This window comes from Glossina fuscipes, unplaced genomic scaffold, assembly GCF_014805625.2.
Source record: "Glossina fuscipes isolate IAEA_lab_2018 unplaced genomic scaffold, Yale_Gfus_2 1, whole genome shotgun sequence".
NCBI classification, from domain to species: domain Eukaryota; kingdom Metazoa; phylum Arthropoda; class Insecta; order Diptera; family Glossinidae; genus Glossina; species Glossina fuscipes.
The window spans coordinates 25,301,398-25,315,493 of record NW_023998415.1 but is presented as its reverse complement, the minus strand read 5'-3'; the positions used below and the strand labels follow the sequence as shown (position 1 = coordinate 25,315,493).

At 33.7% G+C, this 14,096-nt stretch overlaps 1 protein-coding gene across 10 annotated transcripts in view; it reads right to left on the bottom strand.

The window, feature by feature from the left end:
* LOC119631442 (cyclin-dependent kinase 14) overlaps window positions 1-14,096 on the bottom strand; it is a 262,242-nt gene that overhangs the window by 78,983 nt on the left and 169,163 nt on the right. The window lies entirely within an intron of this gene.

Below are 14,096 nucleotides of genomic sequence, written 5' to 3'. Positions count from 1 at the left end.
TGTTTTGCTAGGATTATTAAATACTTTTGTTAACCCCTTTTCGCCTTTTGCTACCGGTGGTAGGGTGGCTTGAAATCATGATAGGGTTGTTAATGGCATTTTTGTGGCTTTTTTTGTCAAGCGACAGGCACGAAGTAACTCCTTTTTCTGCTGATAGAAAATGAAAGGGAGAAGTATAAAAGTAAGCATAAAACCCAAGAGACACAGAGCTGGGGGAACAATAACCGTGAGGGTTACACATGCCAGAAGTGTTTTTAAGAGATTATTAACAAACTGTAATAGACAGTTAAGCGTGTGCCCAGAAGGTTGAAGTTTAATTTCGCCATCAGGTTGAAAGGTACTTTAAAGAGACTTTCAACTAAACCTCTATTAAAGCAGTTAAATTTATTATAAATTCCAACAACAAAGGGAATACTAATTTTATTGTCATCCATTTTATTCATCTGCTCTATAATCACAGCGGCTATGTTAACAAAGCCCTATTATCTTTCGAATATTGATGGAATTTTCAATTGTGTTTGCGCATAAATCTACAAAAAAAAGAAAAAAAAAAAAAAACTAAGAATCAACTTGTTAAGGAAAATTTGTTAAAGAAGAAAGATTTCAATCAATTCACTAAATAATGCAGTAGATACGAAGTGCGACGATCAAATCGATACACTTACGTTCGTCCCCGAGAGTTCCGTAGAGTATACTTTAATTACGACTTCCATCTGACCACGCTTGTATCTGGCTGCGGCCGCAACCTATACCTCTTTCTCTACCCTCCTTTTCCTCCCCACCCCTCCATCGTGTGTACACACGTACAGCGAACAATCCCTGAGCGATTAATTGTAAAAAGGACAACCACTTTTCATACCTTCTAACGCAATGTGGCGTTTGTCGGACTTGATTACTTATCTTCAAGAAAAGCAATACTTTTTTCAGCTGTCAAGCAATCTGAAGGTTTTGCTAATCAAGGCCTCGACTATATACTGAGTGTATAGAGCCAGGAATCGTGAATTATCAACGAAAAAATTCGTTTCAAAGGGTTGTCTTAGTTTTTGACTTGACGTTTTTTAACTTCCAGCCTTGAGTGTTGATGTTTACATATGCGGTGCGTAAGCACACTTTGGCCATCTAATCATATAACGGAAACTAGGAGAGTTAGAAGAAAATCGATCATAGGCCCTCTTCTCAGATAAACAAAAGTCATCATTAATATCTATCTGAACTTTTAAATGCTTTCGGTTTCCATTTTTTGGATTTAAAAATTGAAACGCAAGGCGTTGGCCTGTGCGAGAATTTAATGTCAACGTCTGCTCCTCCTTTGTATGTAATATGTTGCACTAATGCAAAGCGAAGACGCATTATTTCAATATATAGCTTGTACACCGACTTTATCATGCAATAGTGAATATATATCAATTCCACTCTATTAATGTTTTGGGCAAAGAGTTGACCCGGTTTACTAGCGTATATCATCGAAACTTTGCTAAGCACAAATTTAAGCGTCCAGCCAGGATTCAAAATTTAAGCAGAGTTTACAGTTTAGCGAAAAGAGAAGGTTTAAAAGCTTCCTTTTTTATTTCATACACCACTTGTGGTGCGGGGTGTAATAAATTTTTACTGGGTATTGTAAAGGGTTCGGGTAGGACCACTTTTTTGACCATGCCTTATTTTCGTTCAAGCCGTTATGTGAAAAACTAATGGCATTTTGGCATTCCAAATTGATATAAAATATTTGGATTGGAAGGGACAACTTTTCGCACCCTCCGCCAATGTAAACGTTCCATGAGAAATTGAATTTTTATATGGTAAAAAGGCTTAACCTTCTTGGGGAAAACTTTTTGCTAATAATAATTTAACACGAAAATTAACCGTACGAAGTTTTGGATCACGTAGGCTAATTTTTTTGGTTTTCACCCCGTATAAGGATTCTAATGGCAAATGAAGGTTTGCAAACTTTGGCAAAAGGGTCCAAATCTTTAATATTTCATAATGAAAATTGGTTCATAAGAGTGCTATAAGTTTACTATAAAACTTAACTGTGTCGAATTTTTACCAAGTACCTCCATTTTTTGACCATTATTGCATAAAAAAAATTAACACGATATATTAAAGCCTTGCATTAAAAAAGATTTTGGACCACGCGCAGAAGCGCTTCTATGACGACAAAGTCTCATTTGTAGCTGTTCAGGACATAAGCAATTGAAAAATAATAAAATGAAGTTTTCTAAATTTGAACCACGTTAGTTGGTATTGTAGGCTTACCCCGATACGAGTGCTTTCATGAATAGTATGCCTTTACATAAAAATAAGATGTATCACGGAAGCGATCAGCGCTCATTTTAGGAAATGTTGTATAGGGTATCCAATTATCGATCTTGCCTGGCTATAGCGTTCTTTTTCTTGTCAATTATGATTAGACCAAGGACCGCTTTAGAATTAATCTGAACAGACAGGACTACAGGCTTGGATCGATTCCATTACTCACGCTGATGCTCAATGTCTCCCACATATACAGGGTGTCCGAAAATTCACAAAAGATTTAAATTTTGCATCACTTGTGTGGTAAGTGTAGAGCGAAACAGCTCATGCGAGTGCTGCCGAAAGTAAAGCGACAGAGTTCGCATCAATTTGTCAGCGTAGTCAAAAATTGGGCATATTGAGGAAGTCTCTAAAGCGTATTCTCACGAAAGATTCGCCTCGTCGTCTTTACCAAACAAAGTTCACTTTATACGAGAATTGAAGTTGGACGATTGTTGAGGTCTCCTTGAACGAGGATAACGGGAGCTACATTAAAACTGTCATGGTACAGTTTAGCAGAAGAATAGATATATGCCACCCACTAAGCTTAGGAGATCATTTAATGGATATAGAGTTTCATACACAACTCCATACTGACTGCATACTTAAGCAATTACAAATCTAAGCTTTCTATGAGAATTACTTCTTGTGTGAATTTTGATAGACCCTGGCCTAGTTGTATGCTTTAACAAAGTCAATGATCGAAATTAATATTGTTCTGGCACAACACAAAGTTATCTACCATTTTAGAAGATGTCTTCACTGTGTGATTTGTAATCGAGTGGTCTCCCTTCGTCAGTAATATACGATTTTCAGTTTCGCCCTTATCTGCTTGATAATAAAAATATTTTAAATCATTTTAGCTCTTTGCAACCTATACAAATAAAAGGTTTTCTCATCCTTACTGTGAAACGATGTCTAACCAAAATGTCCCAAAAACTAAATTATATTTCATATTTTTTTATTTTTTTAATTTTTTTTATTTATTTTATATTTTTGTATTTGCATCTAAAACAATAGATTCAAAATATTAAACTGGGTTAAAAAAAAAAGAAAAAGAAGATGGATAGATAGATAGATAGATAGATAAAGAGAGAGAGAGAGAGAGAGAGAGAGAGAGAGAGAGAGAGATGAAAAAAAGGAACAAAAACAAATATAAATGACAAATTGTTTAAAAAGTATTCTGAGCGAATCACTGAAAATGAAAACAACAACGGAGGGAGCAGTATTACAAACAATAAATTGTAACGACGGGATTTCCGGCAGAGTACAACACAGTAATAGTCGAGGAGCACAACAGAAAACAAATTGTGCAAAATATTATGCTAAGCCATGTCTATTGTGTCCTGATATTACATAATATGAACGTAAAGTTGAAAATATTGTGAATTGCGTTCAAATATAAACTAAAACAGAAACAAAAAATCATAAGATAAACAAAACCCTAGGATAACACATAAAAGCCTAAAAATTTGTTAACATGAAACGCATTTAAAATGGAATACAGAAAAGGAATGGATCTAAAAGACTTATACAGTCACAACTACATACACACAAACACACACGTACACACACGTACAAACACACACCCAAGTACAGTCAGCAGGAGATTGTGTTTTATAAAAGCAGAGAAAGAGAGAGTGAGAGTGAGAGAGAGAGAGAGATACAAAGAAGAATAGCAAAAATTGATAGCGGTTGAAAAAAAAATCTATTTGCAATTTGTAGTTTGTAAAGGTAAAGGTAAACAAAGTGCTTTTTGATGCTTTTATCCGTTTGTGGATTTTCGAAAACTGAAAACAAAAAACAAAAAAGAAATCAACAGAAATTACAAACAACAAGAACATAACAACAAAACACTTAACTATTAGCCGGTTAGCTACTCTATGCTCTAACCAAAGGGATCTCGTATATATATATATATATATATATAAAACTTTTCACAATACACAAAAGACAAACACAAACACAAATACAAATACCGATGTAACATTCGATTTTATGAAACGAGATAAAACAGTCTAACTTTTATGCTGGACGTTCGTATAAGTACACAATGTGTGACGAGTTCCGTGTCTTCCATACGTGCAAACAATCCTCTCCAACTGTTGATGTTTTTATGACAGTATATACTACAACAGTCTTGTACATACCCTTCCTCTTCATACGCAACAGCCGTTGTATTAATTTAACCATTCAGGTTCGGAGTAAGAGGAAAAAACCGTATGGAATGTCTCATAAACTTACTTTTGTATCTAATTCTCTGTCCATTCGTCCGTTCGTTTAACTGAATTTTAACGGTCACGAAAAGCTATCAAAATGAAAAAAGCTTACCTCAAATAAAGGAGAAAACGAAGAAAAAATAAAAATAGACTGAGAACCTGCTCCCACCAATTACGCCTACTGTCGCGAAATCGCTGACAAAGCGTCGAAAACAAATAACAAAAAATTCTTTTTTAGCGCTGTGCAATTAACGTCCCTCTGTATCCTACGTAGGTATCAAAGCCTAAATATGTATGTAAATATATGGCCCATCTTACAATCTCCTTCACATGTGCAGCTTGGAGCAACTTAAATCATTCAAAGTACATTTTTTTTTTTTTGTGTGTCTTGTTAAAGGAAAAAATGGAGATAAACAAGAACATATCGGATTTATTCTTTCTTCCCCACGTCACATACCACTCCTGAACGATGTGAGATTTTGAGTGCATTTCATCAAGGCCGGTATGTTTATTCATTCACCTGACAATTTCAATCGAAATAGAACGCGCTGAATGCTCTTAATCGGTCGTCCGTGATAAAGTTTCAAAATGGACATCATTCACTTATAGGTGGTATTCATGGGTATACAGAGTTTTAGTTAAGATTAGAGACATCAAGGATTTGCCGCAAAGCGAATGTACTTTTCTCATGGACTCAAGGACGCACATTTCCGATAAGTATAAGTATTCTCCTTCAGGCAAAGATGCTGCGTCGACAAATCAAGCGCCAGACATCCGGGCTTGTGCCCGATACTGCGACAATTTCTACGGAATTAAAACTTGGTGCAGATGTCTTTAAATATCCGCACGAGCAGCTAAAAGAGCACGACTTATGACTGATCGTTCGGTCGCGGATTCAAATCTCAAGTCCGGTAGAGTTCTCAATACACGCGAGCAGATTTACTTTGTAAATTGATTTATAAAATATCATAAATAAATGAAAATGCGGCGCCTAAAAGAAAAAACTTTATTTGCCTTTGAAGAAAAACAATCGAAAATTTGAAAATTCTTTGAAATCGTATCTAAAATTTAGCACAAACACTTATCGGTATCAGGACCAGGCATAAAGAGCTAATTGGCTAATTGGATAAACATTTGCTTTTCTTCACGAGGTATGGGTTTTCAAGATACGTTACAGCCAAGGCAAGCATATACAAAAATTGTTGATTTTTTCTCATTAGTTTTAGGATCGAAAGTAAAGTAAATATTAAAAAACTTTTTTCGTTTTTTAAAATGAAATTTAATTTTTTATTTATTTTTATTTTTGTTTTTTTTTTTTTTTTTTTTGTTATTTAAAGTTGCATCAGAATAACTTTATTTTTCATTTTTGTCTTGTCATATATATATATATATATATATGTGTGTGTGTGTGTGCGTACCATCAGGTTAGGAAATATTTGCGTTTAGTATGCATTCACAAAAGTTTTTTGCTAGTCTCTCGAACAGCAGTCATTGCGAAGAAGGATTTCGAAGCAAAGTTCATCTTTATTCGATAGAGGTGTCGATAAACTTTTATTACACATTACCTGGGTTTTATGCTTAAAATATTTTTATAAAAATTTTATTGACAATTACTTCTACTGTCAAGGTTAGTCTTATGGAAAATTATCTAACTAACTTCTTTGCACAATCATTGTGTGACTATGCAAAAAACAAATTATATATATACATATATATATATATATATATACATATATATATATATATATATATATATATATGAATATATTAAGTTTGACTTCTTGTTCGTAATACGAAAAATATTGCGATAATCTAAAGGAATTTTTCATATACTCGATGTATATCGAAAGCAAGCGCACATAACGCTTATAAGATTTCGATAATAAATTAAAGTAATCTACGAGTACGAAGATGTGACTATAAGAGAAGGAGAGTAGGAGAAATTGTGAATAACTATGAGTTATTAACTATCGATGTAAATTGGGGTTCGAGTTGCAGTAGCCTCTCTCTCTCTCTCTGCGAATTCTCGCAGATTTCTAATGTAAACAGATGCGAAGAATAAATTGGAAACAACACTGTCGCCCTGGCTCAATGGTCGCACTAACTTTCATCCTAAGGCAGCTATAACTTTATTATGTTTTTTTTTTTTTTGTCTTCTTCTTTTCCTTTACCAGTGTCAGTGTTTCCTGCCGGCATTAAAAGTGCTTCTTACAACAAAAATGCCAAAAACAAAATATGAAGAAAGTTAGAAGCTTTGTAGCAGCCGATATAAGGGGCTGTTCACCACGCTCTACGTTGGATTTTTCTGCTTGAGAAGGTAAAAATTAATCTTAAAGACGGCTTGGCTTGCACAAATAGATATCATATCCCCCCCTTAAGAGAATGCTTAGCTTTTAAAGCTCTTGTTGTATTTCTCGCTGTATTTATCCTTGACTTTACGAGTAGTCATTAGCTTTTGAAAAAGTATTTTACTTTGACGCAAAAAAATTCAACTTTTTTCAAGTTTGTTATTTATTAGTGTTGTGTGTGCATTTATAGAATTCTTTTTATGTTTTTCATGACCTTCTCCTAAAATGTTTAAAAGTGATATAAAAATATTAATTTTTTTTTTTTTTTTTTTCTTGTGAAATTTTGAAAAAGTTTTCCTTTATGCAACTTTATAACCACAAAATATCTATTGCGTATAGAAAGGTTATACTACTTGAAAGTGCAGACCGGAACACCTATAAACATGAACTTTTCTTTTAAAATTCATTTTTATTATCCAACTAATGCGCTAGCACGAGATTGACTATGTGTGACTAAAGGGAATAATAAAACGAGTTTGCTTTTTCATCTGTTCCTCACACATGTCGTTCTATTTTATATAGTTTTATTTTTTTCTTCTTCTTTTTCTTTTTCTTCTTTCCCTTTTGTCAGCAAGTTTCTAAAAATGTTTATGATGGCTTGCGCCTGTGAAAGCAGATTTGATAAGAGATGGTCGCCGTAAAAAGCAAACAGAGTACACATAATAAACATTTAGCTCATAATTACGTCGGTAGACTGATAATCGAGTATAGATGTAATGGTAGACATTACATAGCTTAACTTGAAAGCAACTACGATATGGAAATTGTTATTCGCCAAGAATGCCAATTAAGCTTAGCACCTTGTCAAGTACAGCAGAGGGCACCAGAATCTCAATAAAAAAAGTCAAGAATGTAAACAAAATAATACCAATATAAGAGTCAAACTATGAGAATAATCAAATATGCGGAAATAATGAATGGATTTTCTTTCAGAACACTTCTGATCGAGCTTAGTTTTGTAAGTGGGTGGTTTGTGCTTGTTGTTGGCTGTGGTGGTTTAGAGCTTCATTTCAAAGGCGGACATTCAGCAGAACTCAATATATGCCGACATTTGATGAAAGAATGAGGTATCGCAGCACCCTCTAAAGCAGGCTCGGGATGTCGTTGAGTCCGGCCCGCATCAAATAATTCAATTTGCTCGCACATAGCAAGACTGCAAATCGATTGTATTCGGCTAAGCTGTGCAGCTATCATATATGATAGCCTATAAAATGATCGATTTTAAGAAAAAGGCAGATTGATGCAGACGCCAAAATTGTATTAATATTTGGACATTTTTTTTTTTTTCAAGTAACAGCTTATCAGTAACTAAATGAGGCATTTCACTGCATATATGCGATGCCGGTGCATGCTTATTCTATTCCGGTTTCTAGATCGATTCAAGTCTTTGCTCAAAATACGTTATCAACAAGGCAATCCCAGGTAAGAGCATGCAGGCCGGCCATCATCAATATGTAAGCCGTGTTCTTTGGGAAGATACCTGACGTCCTAAAGAACTATATCAACCCAACGCAGGCAAGAACAATGATTAAATAAAACATACGCTTAAAAAGATAATAATAATAACAGCAACAAAAAAAAACAAAAAAAACAAGTAAGAAAATGCTATATTTGCCTCTGATCGAATCTTTTATACCTCCCACCTTTATCTTGAACAGAAACAATCAAATTTCGTTATTCTGCGATATTAGACGGGCGTGGCCGTTTTTTCATTTTTATTTTAGTTTAGTTACAGTGAAGCTGTTCATGCAATTTTTTTCCTTTAAAATATAATGTTTTGAGTTTTTCTTGTACTGTAGGCGTGTCCTTGGACCGATTTAATTCAACTGCAAATACTAGCCTGTGTACAAGGATTTTGAATGTTTTTATTTTTCTTTTTCTAAATCGATCTGGAACCCATAGCTTAGTTTTTCTCAAATTGAAGGATGCCTAAGATGGATGGACAAGTGGACATATTTATAGTATTGACACTTTGTTCAAAAGTATATGCGCATATACGTTACAGGGGCGGTGGAGCTTGCTTTTGGGCGTTCACAAATCTATATATCCGTTGTCTTGGGTTGGGGTAGAGTAATTTGTGGATTGAAAATTCAAAACTAAAGAGAAATTATTGGATAAATTGATAGCAAAATTCATTTATGTTAATTAATTTAATCCTGAATAAGAGAATTTTCGTTAATAATTGATTTATGCTTAAATCATTTCAATTTACTTGAGATTGTTGCTAGCAATTGTCATGACAAATTGTTGTAAATTGGACAAATAACGAATAAATAATTGATTTACTGAAAATATCTGAAAGCATTTCAATATAATTGACAATAATTTTCATGATTGTCCATTTGATGTCTTGAAAAAGGCACGATATAATTGAAGTTTTGCTGCAACTACTTCAACAAAATTTTCTATTAATATAAATTTTTAAGTGTCATGAAAAGTAACAACAGCAGCGGCACAAGCAGAAGCAGCAGTACACAAGCAGCGCAAGACAAGTAAAAGAGCAAAAGGGCAAAAGTGAAAAGTTTTTGAAACATCTTTTACTTCAGCAAAACATTCTTCTCGCAGTGGAAAGAAAGTCTATGTCTATGCAACTAGGGAAGTAAGTAAGTAAGTAGTAAGTAAGTAAGGGTCGATAGAAATAACGAGCGAACGAGCGAGCGAGCGAGCAAGAGTGATAGGGACAGAGATAGGAATCCAGACAGCAAAAGGAAGTAACAGTTGTTTGATAACTTCTTTTCCATTCAAATTGTTATGACAAATTAATTTCGTATAATTGAAAAATATTGCTTAAAATGTTCATAAAACACAATAAAAGAAAGAAAGAGAGAGAGAGAGAAAGAGAGAGAGAGAGAGAGAGAGAGATGTAGAGAGAGAGCTTTGATTGATGTACGAGCAAGATGGATTGATTGATTTCTTTCTTTTTGCCACATTCTTATGCACACCAATGCAGTGCATCTGTCAAACAGACGGAATTTAATCTTAATTTCATTAAAGTTTTTATTTAGACAAATCACAAAAGCATCAAAAATAATTCAATAATATAAATAAAATTGACGAAAACAACAACAACAACAACAACAACAATAAGAACAGCATGAACATGAACAGCGATACACAATGCCGTAAACTGAAAATATTGAAAAGTAAACGAAGGGAAAAATGCATTTTTCACGACAACATACTGCGATAGGGCACGAATATATTTTTCGAGTATGTACATTTAGAATACTATCGTTCACGCTGCAAATTCAATAAACTGTTTGCAATCAGAGTTTTATTCTTACGAGCGATAAAAGAGCAACAACAAATTCTAACACTAGCCGAGCACAATCAACAGAAAGAAAAACGAAGAAAAAAAAAGTTTCAAATTAAATCAAAGTCATCCAAATGTCATCACTAGACCAATAGAGAGATCAGCGAAAAAAATAACAAACATTACACATTAAGCACGTTCGCTTTCAATACATAAAAACTTTAGGGTTGATGCGTTGCCATTGCCGTTGCTGTTGCTGTTGCTGTTGCTGTTGCTGTTGTTGTTATGCTTTCATAAAGGCACACGTGACGTGAAGAAAAGTGTAATGTAAAGGAATTTATCGTAAACGATTTGAGCAGATAGATATAAAAGATGTTCGTCATAGTTTAAATTCCACAAGCAACAACAATTTTGGTTAGTTTTGGATAGCAAAAGGCATGATATGAAGTTTCGTTGTTCACAGAATGCGTCATAAACTTCCATAAATATTTTCCTTTCGTGTCGGCATTTTTTTTGATTTCATTTATATATATGTGATATATATGTGCGAACTCAGTTTTCTCTTATTTGTTTTCGAATTGCATTATATATCCGCCTATCCGCCTAGAGGAGTTTTCCCATATTCAATAAGAAACGATATTTATGATCAAATGTAATTCCCTCGTTCCGTATAGAAGGACATTTAATAACATTTTTTAAATAAACTCATGTAGCTTTTATATATATATAGATATGTATATTTTTTCTCTTATGATCGAGAATGTTTGGAAAAATTTAAGCGATTGAAAGAATTTATCCCCAAAATTTCTATAATAAAGATTGTTGCAAGTAGAGCTTTCCCCCATCTTCAGTACGTTCATGTCAAAGCTAAACTTAATCTATATATGTATATTTTTATGAGCTCCCTATATCTAAATGTATATCCCAACGCATCATTAAACCGATACTGTTTTAATGCTGTAGGGGCGCTCATAAAAAAAACTCCAATTGTTTATGAATTTGTAATTAGTTTTAAGATCTAACGAAAAAGAGAGTGAGAGAGAGAGAGAGAGAGAGAGAGAGAGAGAGAGAGAGAGAGAGAGAGGTAGACAAGTTAGTTTTTCTTTGCATACAAAGTTTAAGGTGAAATGATTAGAAATTTCTCCTTAAGTAAACAATAAATACTTTGCACTTTTGACAAATGCTTTTAATGTCATCAACGATTTTATGATTGCTGCCAACAATTCCCTTTTGTTAAACAACGTTTTTACTGGAGGAGTAGAAGAACATTTTACGAAAACTTTCAAGGGGAATTTCTAAAAATCTGTTGCATAATTTAAAGCATCTCAAAATACTTGAAAATTATTGCCTGTATTTTGGCTAATAAAATAAATCAATTGCTTTAATTAGACGAAGAATGCAACAAAAGCTGTTGACTTTTCTTTTTCTTTTTTTTGTTTTGTTCTCCTTTTTTTTTTAGGCTAAAAAACTAAAACTAAATTATATTTTGTCCTTTATTTATTTGGTTTTTAAAAATTCCCAAGATTTACTCAGCATATTTGAGCAGTTTGTTAACTCAATTACATGTCTCTACAAAGCGTTATATGTGTGTACTGTCAAGTAAAACCTGTTCGTATGTTAACAGAGAAAGCCAATTATCTCTGTCGAAATCACATTCATTCACTCGTACATTTGCTTCAGTGTGCTAAGTAGTTCTTTCTAATTATTACTGTTTCTTTTCTATTTTTTTTTTTTTCTTTTTTCTGCTTTAAAGCATTTTTTTTTTAGCTTTGTCCGTGGAAGAGAATGTAAGTGAGTGCAAAGCAATTAATATCAACAACAGATGATTTAGTAAAATTGGCTTTTGCCCTTATGTGGCATTATATTTAGTCAATTTTATTAATTAGGTCATCACGAATAACGTCAGCTGCGACTGATTGACTTACCTGTAGCGTGGCGCAGGAGGAGACAGGTACTTTAAAAAATATGTCTGCATAAAATGAGGTTAATGTAAGAGCCTTCACATTATGGTACCACATTAAAAGAGTAGTCAGTTTATTTTTTTTTTTTTTTTTTTTTTTATATATATACATTCAACCTGATAAGGTATGTTCTAAAAGAGTGAATGCATGCATAGCTTTAAATAGGGAAATACAATAGATGCTGTGACAATGGAGTGCGGAGGAGGAAAACTTATTAAAACTGAAACGCGTCTAGAGCGAAAAAGACCCTAAAGGCTTTGTACCTGCGGCATAATGTAATAAGGAAAGACAAAGCTTATTTCAACAAGTTCTGTTAAGGAGTGAAAAATGGAGTCAATTTATTTTCATAATACGCGAAGAGCGGAGAAAATATTAAATTACTTTTATTATTAATAGCATCAGGAAAAAGTTCTTCTTCTTTTTCGATTTTTATTATTAATTAAATACATATTTAACAGAATAGGTAACTACGTAACGCTTCAAGGTAATGAATGTATAAGTCATTATCGGCATAAAGGAATAGATGAATAAATAGCGAGTAAAAAAGTAAGACAAAATTGATTAAATTTTTTATATGCATAAGCATTAATATTTATTATGATATGTAGGTAGTTAGGCGGATTTTCGCCTAATCGCTTAATCTTCTCATTGCATTGACTCGAAAAATGCACTTTAGCTCAACAATTTAAAAATTTACAAATCATTTCTTCAGTCGATCAATGAACGATTCGATCGACTTTTTTTGCTAATCTGATTCGATATTAATCCCGAATGGGCTGCTGATCTAGACTTTCGTTATCGGTTGATTAATCCTAAGATCATTTTGATGTACATGATTGTTTCGCTCTCTTGTTATCATATATTTTTTGAACTTTCGTAAATAGCTTTTGAATTGAAACAAGCGAAAACATAAAAATGGGCCGCTGCCACACCGTTAAATACCTTACACTTTTTCGCTTAATAAAGCTATTCATATAATAACTTTTCGAAATAAGGCATTAGATGGAGAGATGAGCGAAACATTTGTCCGATACGAACCATTTTCAATAGCATTCGTCTTTGGACAAAAACACGTCGCTCATTGAAACATCTCACAAGCTGCGCTTTATGGATTCAATACAAACTGCAAGAAGACGGGACGCAGGCACAACGAGCTTGAATCGATTCAGTATGTAGTTCTCAATTGCTGGGCATAATAGAAAGCGGGTCTATCTCATGTCCTTCTGGATATTGTATACATCTGCACAAGCTTAATACGCTTTGGCGTCGCATGAGCCCAAGGTGTAAAGATAAAAGAAAAGCAATATTATAAGACAGAATGTCACATCCAGTTGGGGGGGGGGGGGAAACTTGTATACCCATCATCGTATATTTTATCATTTCATTCTAACTTCGTGTGGGAGGTTATTGCTATTACTAGGTCAGCATTATTAACGGGTTTTATGTGTGCCACACTAACAAGTTTTTGTTAAGAATAAAATGAACGCAGTGAAAATTTGATCACTTATAGCGTTGTGGACGCTTGACTGGCTTTTTCCATTTTTGAATACGAATAGTAGGAGTCCGTCTAACCTAAGTTCCATATTCATAACTTATGTGTAACGACCAAAAACCCAGAAATTTCTGCACAAAAAAATAGATGTGCTTTCAGCTTACGATTAACTCTGGGTGGTCGTCGCCCTTAATCGGTTTAAATCATTTTCAATCATAACTTTTATGCGAGGAGTTTGAATGTTTTTGCCAAATTTGAAGTCGATATCTTCATTTTTATGACTAGGAGAGTGTCAACAATACATACCAAACAGACACATAGACGCGTAGCCATAAAAAGTCTAGCCCCCATCTCAAAGTGCAGATGAATTATCATTGAAGTGTAGTGTTAGCAAACAAACAATAATATTGCATTTAGCTCAAATTGGCATAAATTTTATTCCTGACGACCTGATCTATGCAATCTATTATATATATATATGTATATATAATAGGTGTTTGCATGTATTTTGATCGCATTTTCATTTCATGAAAA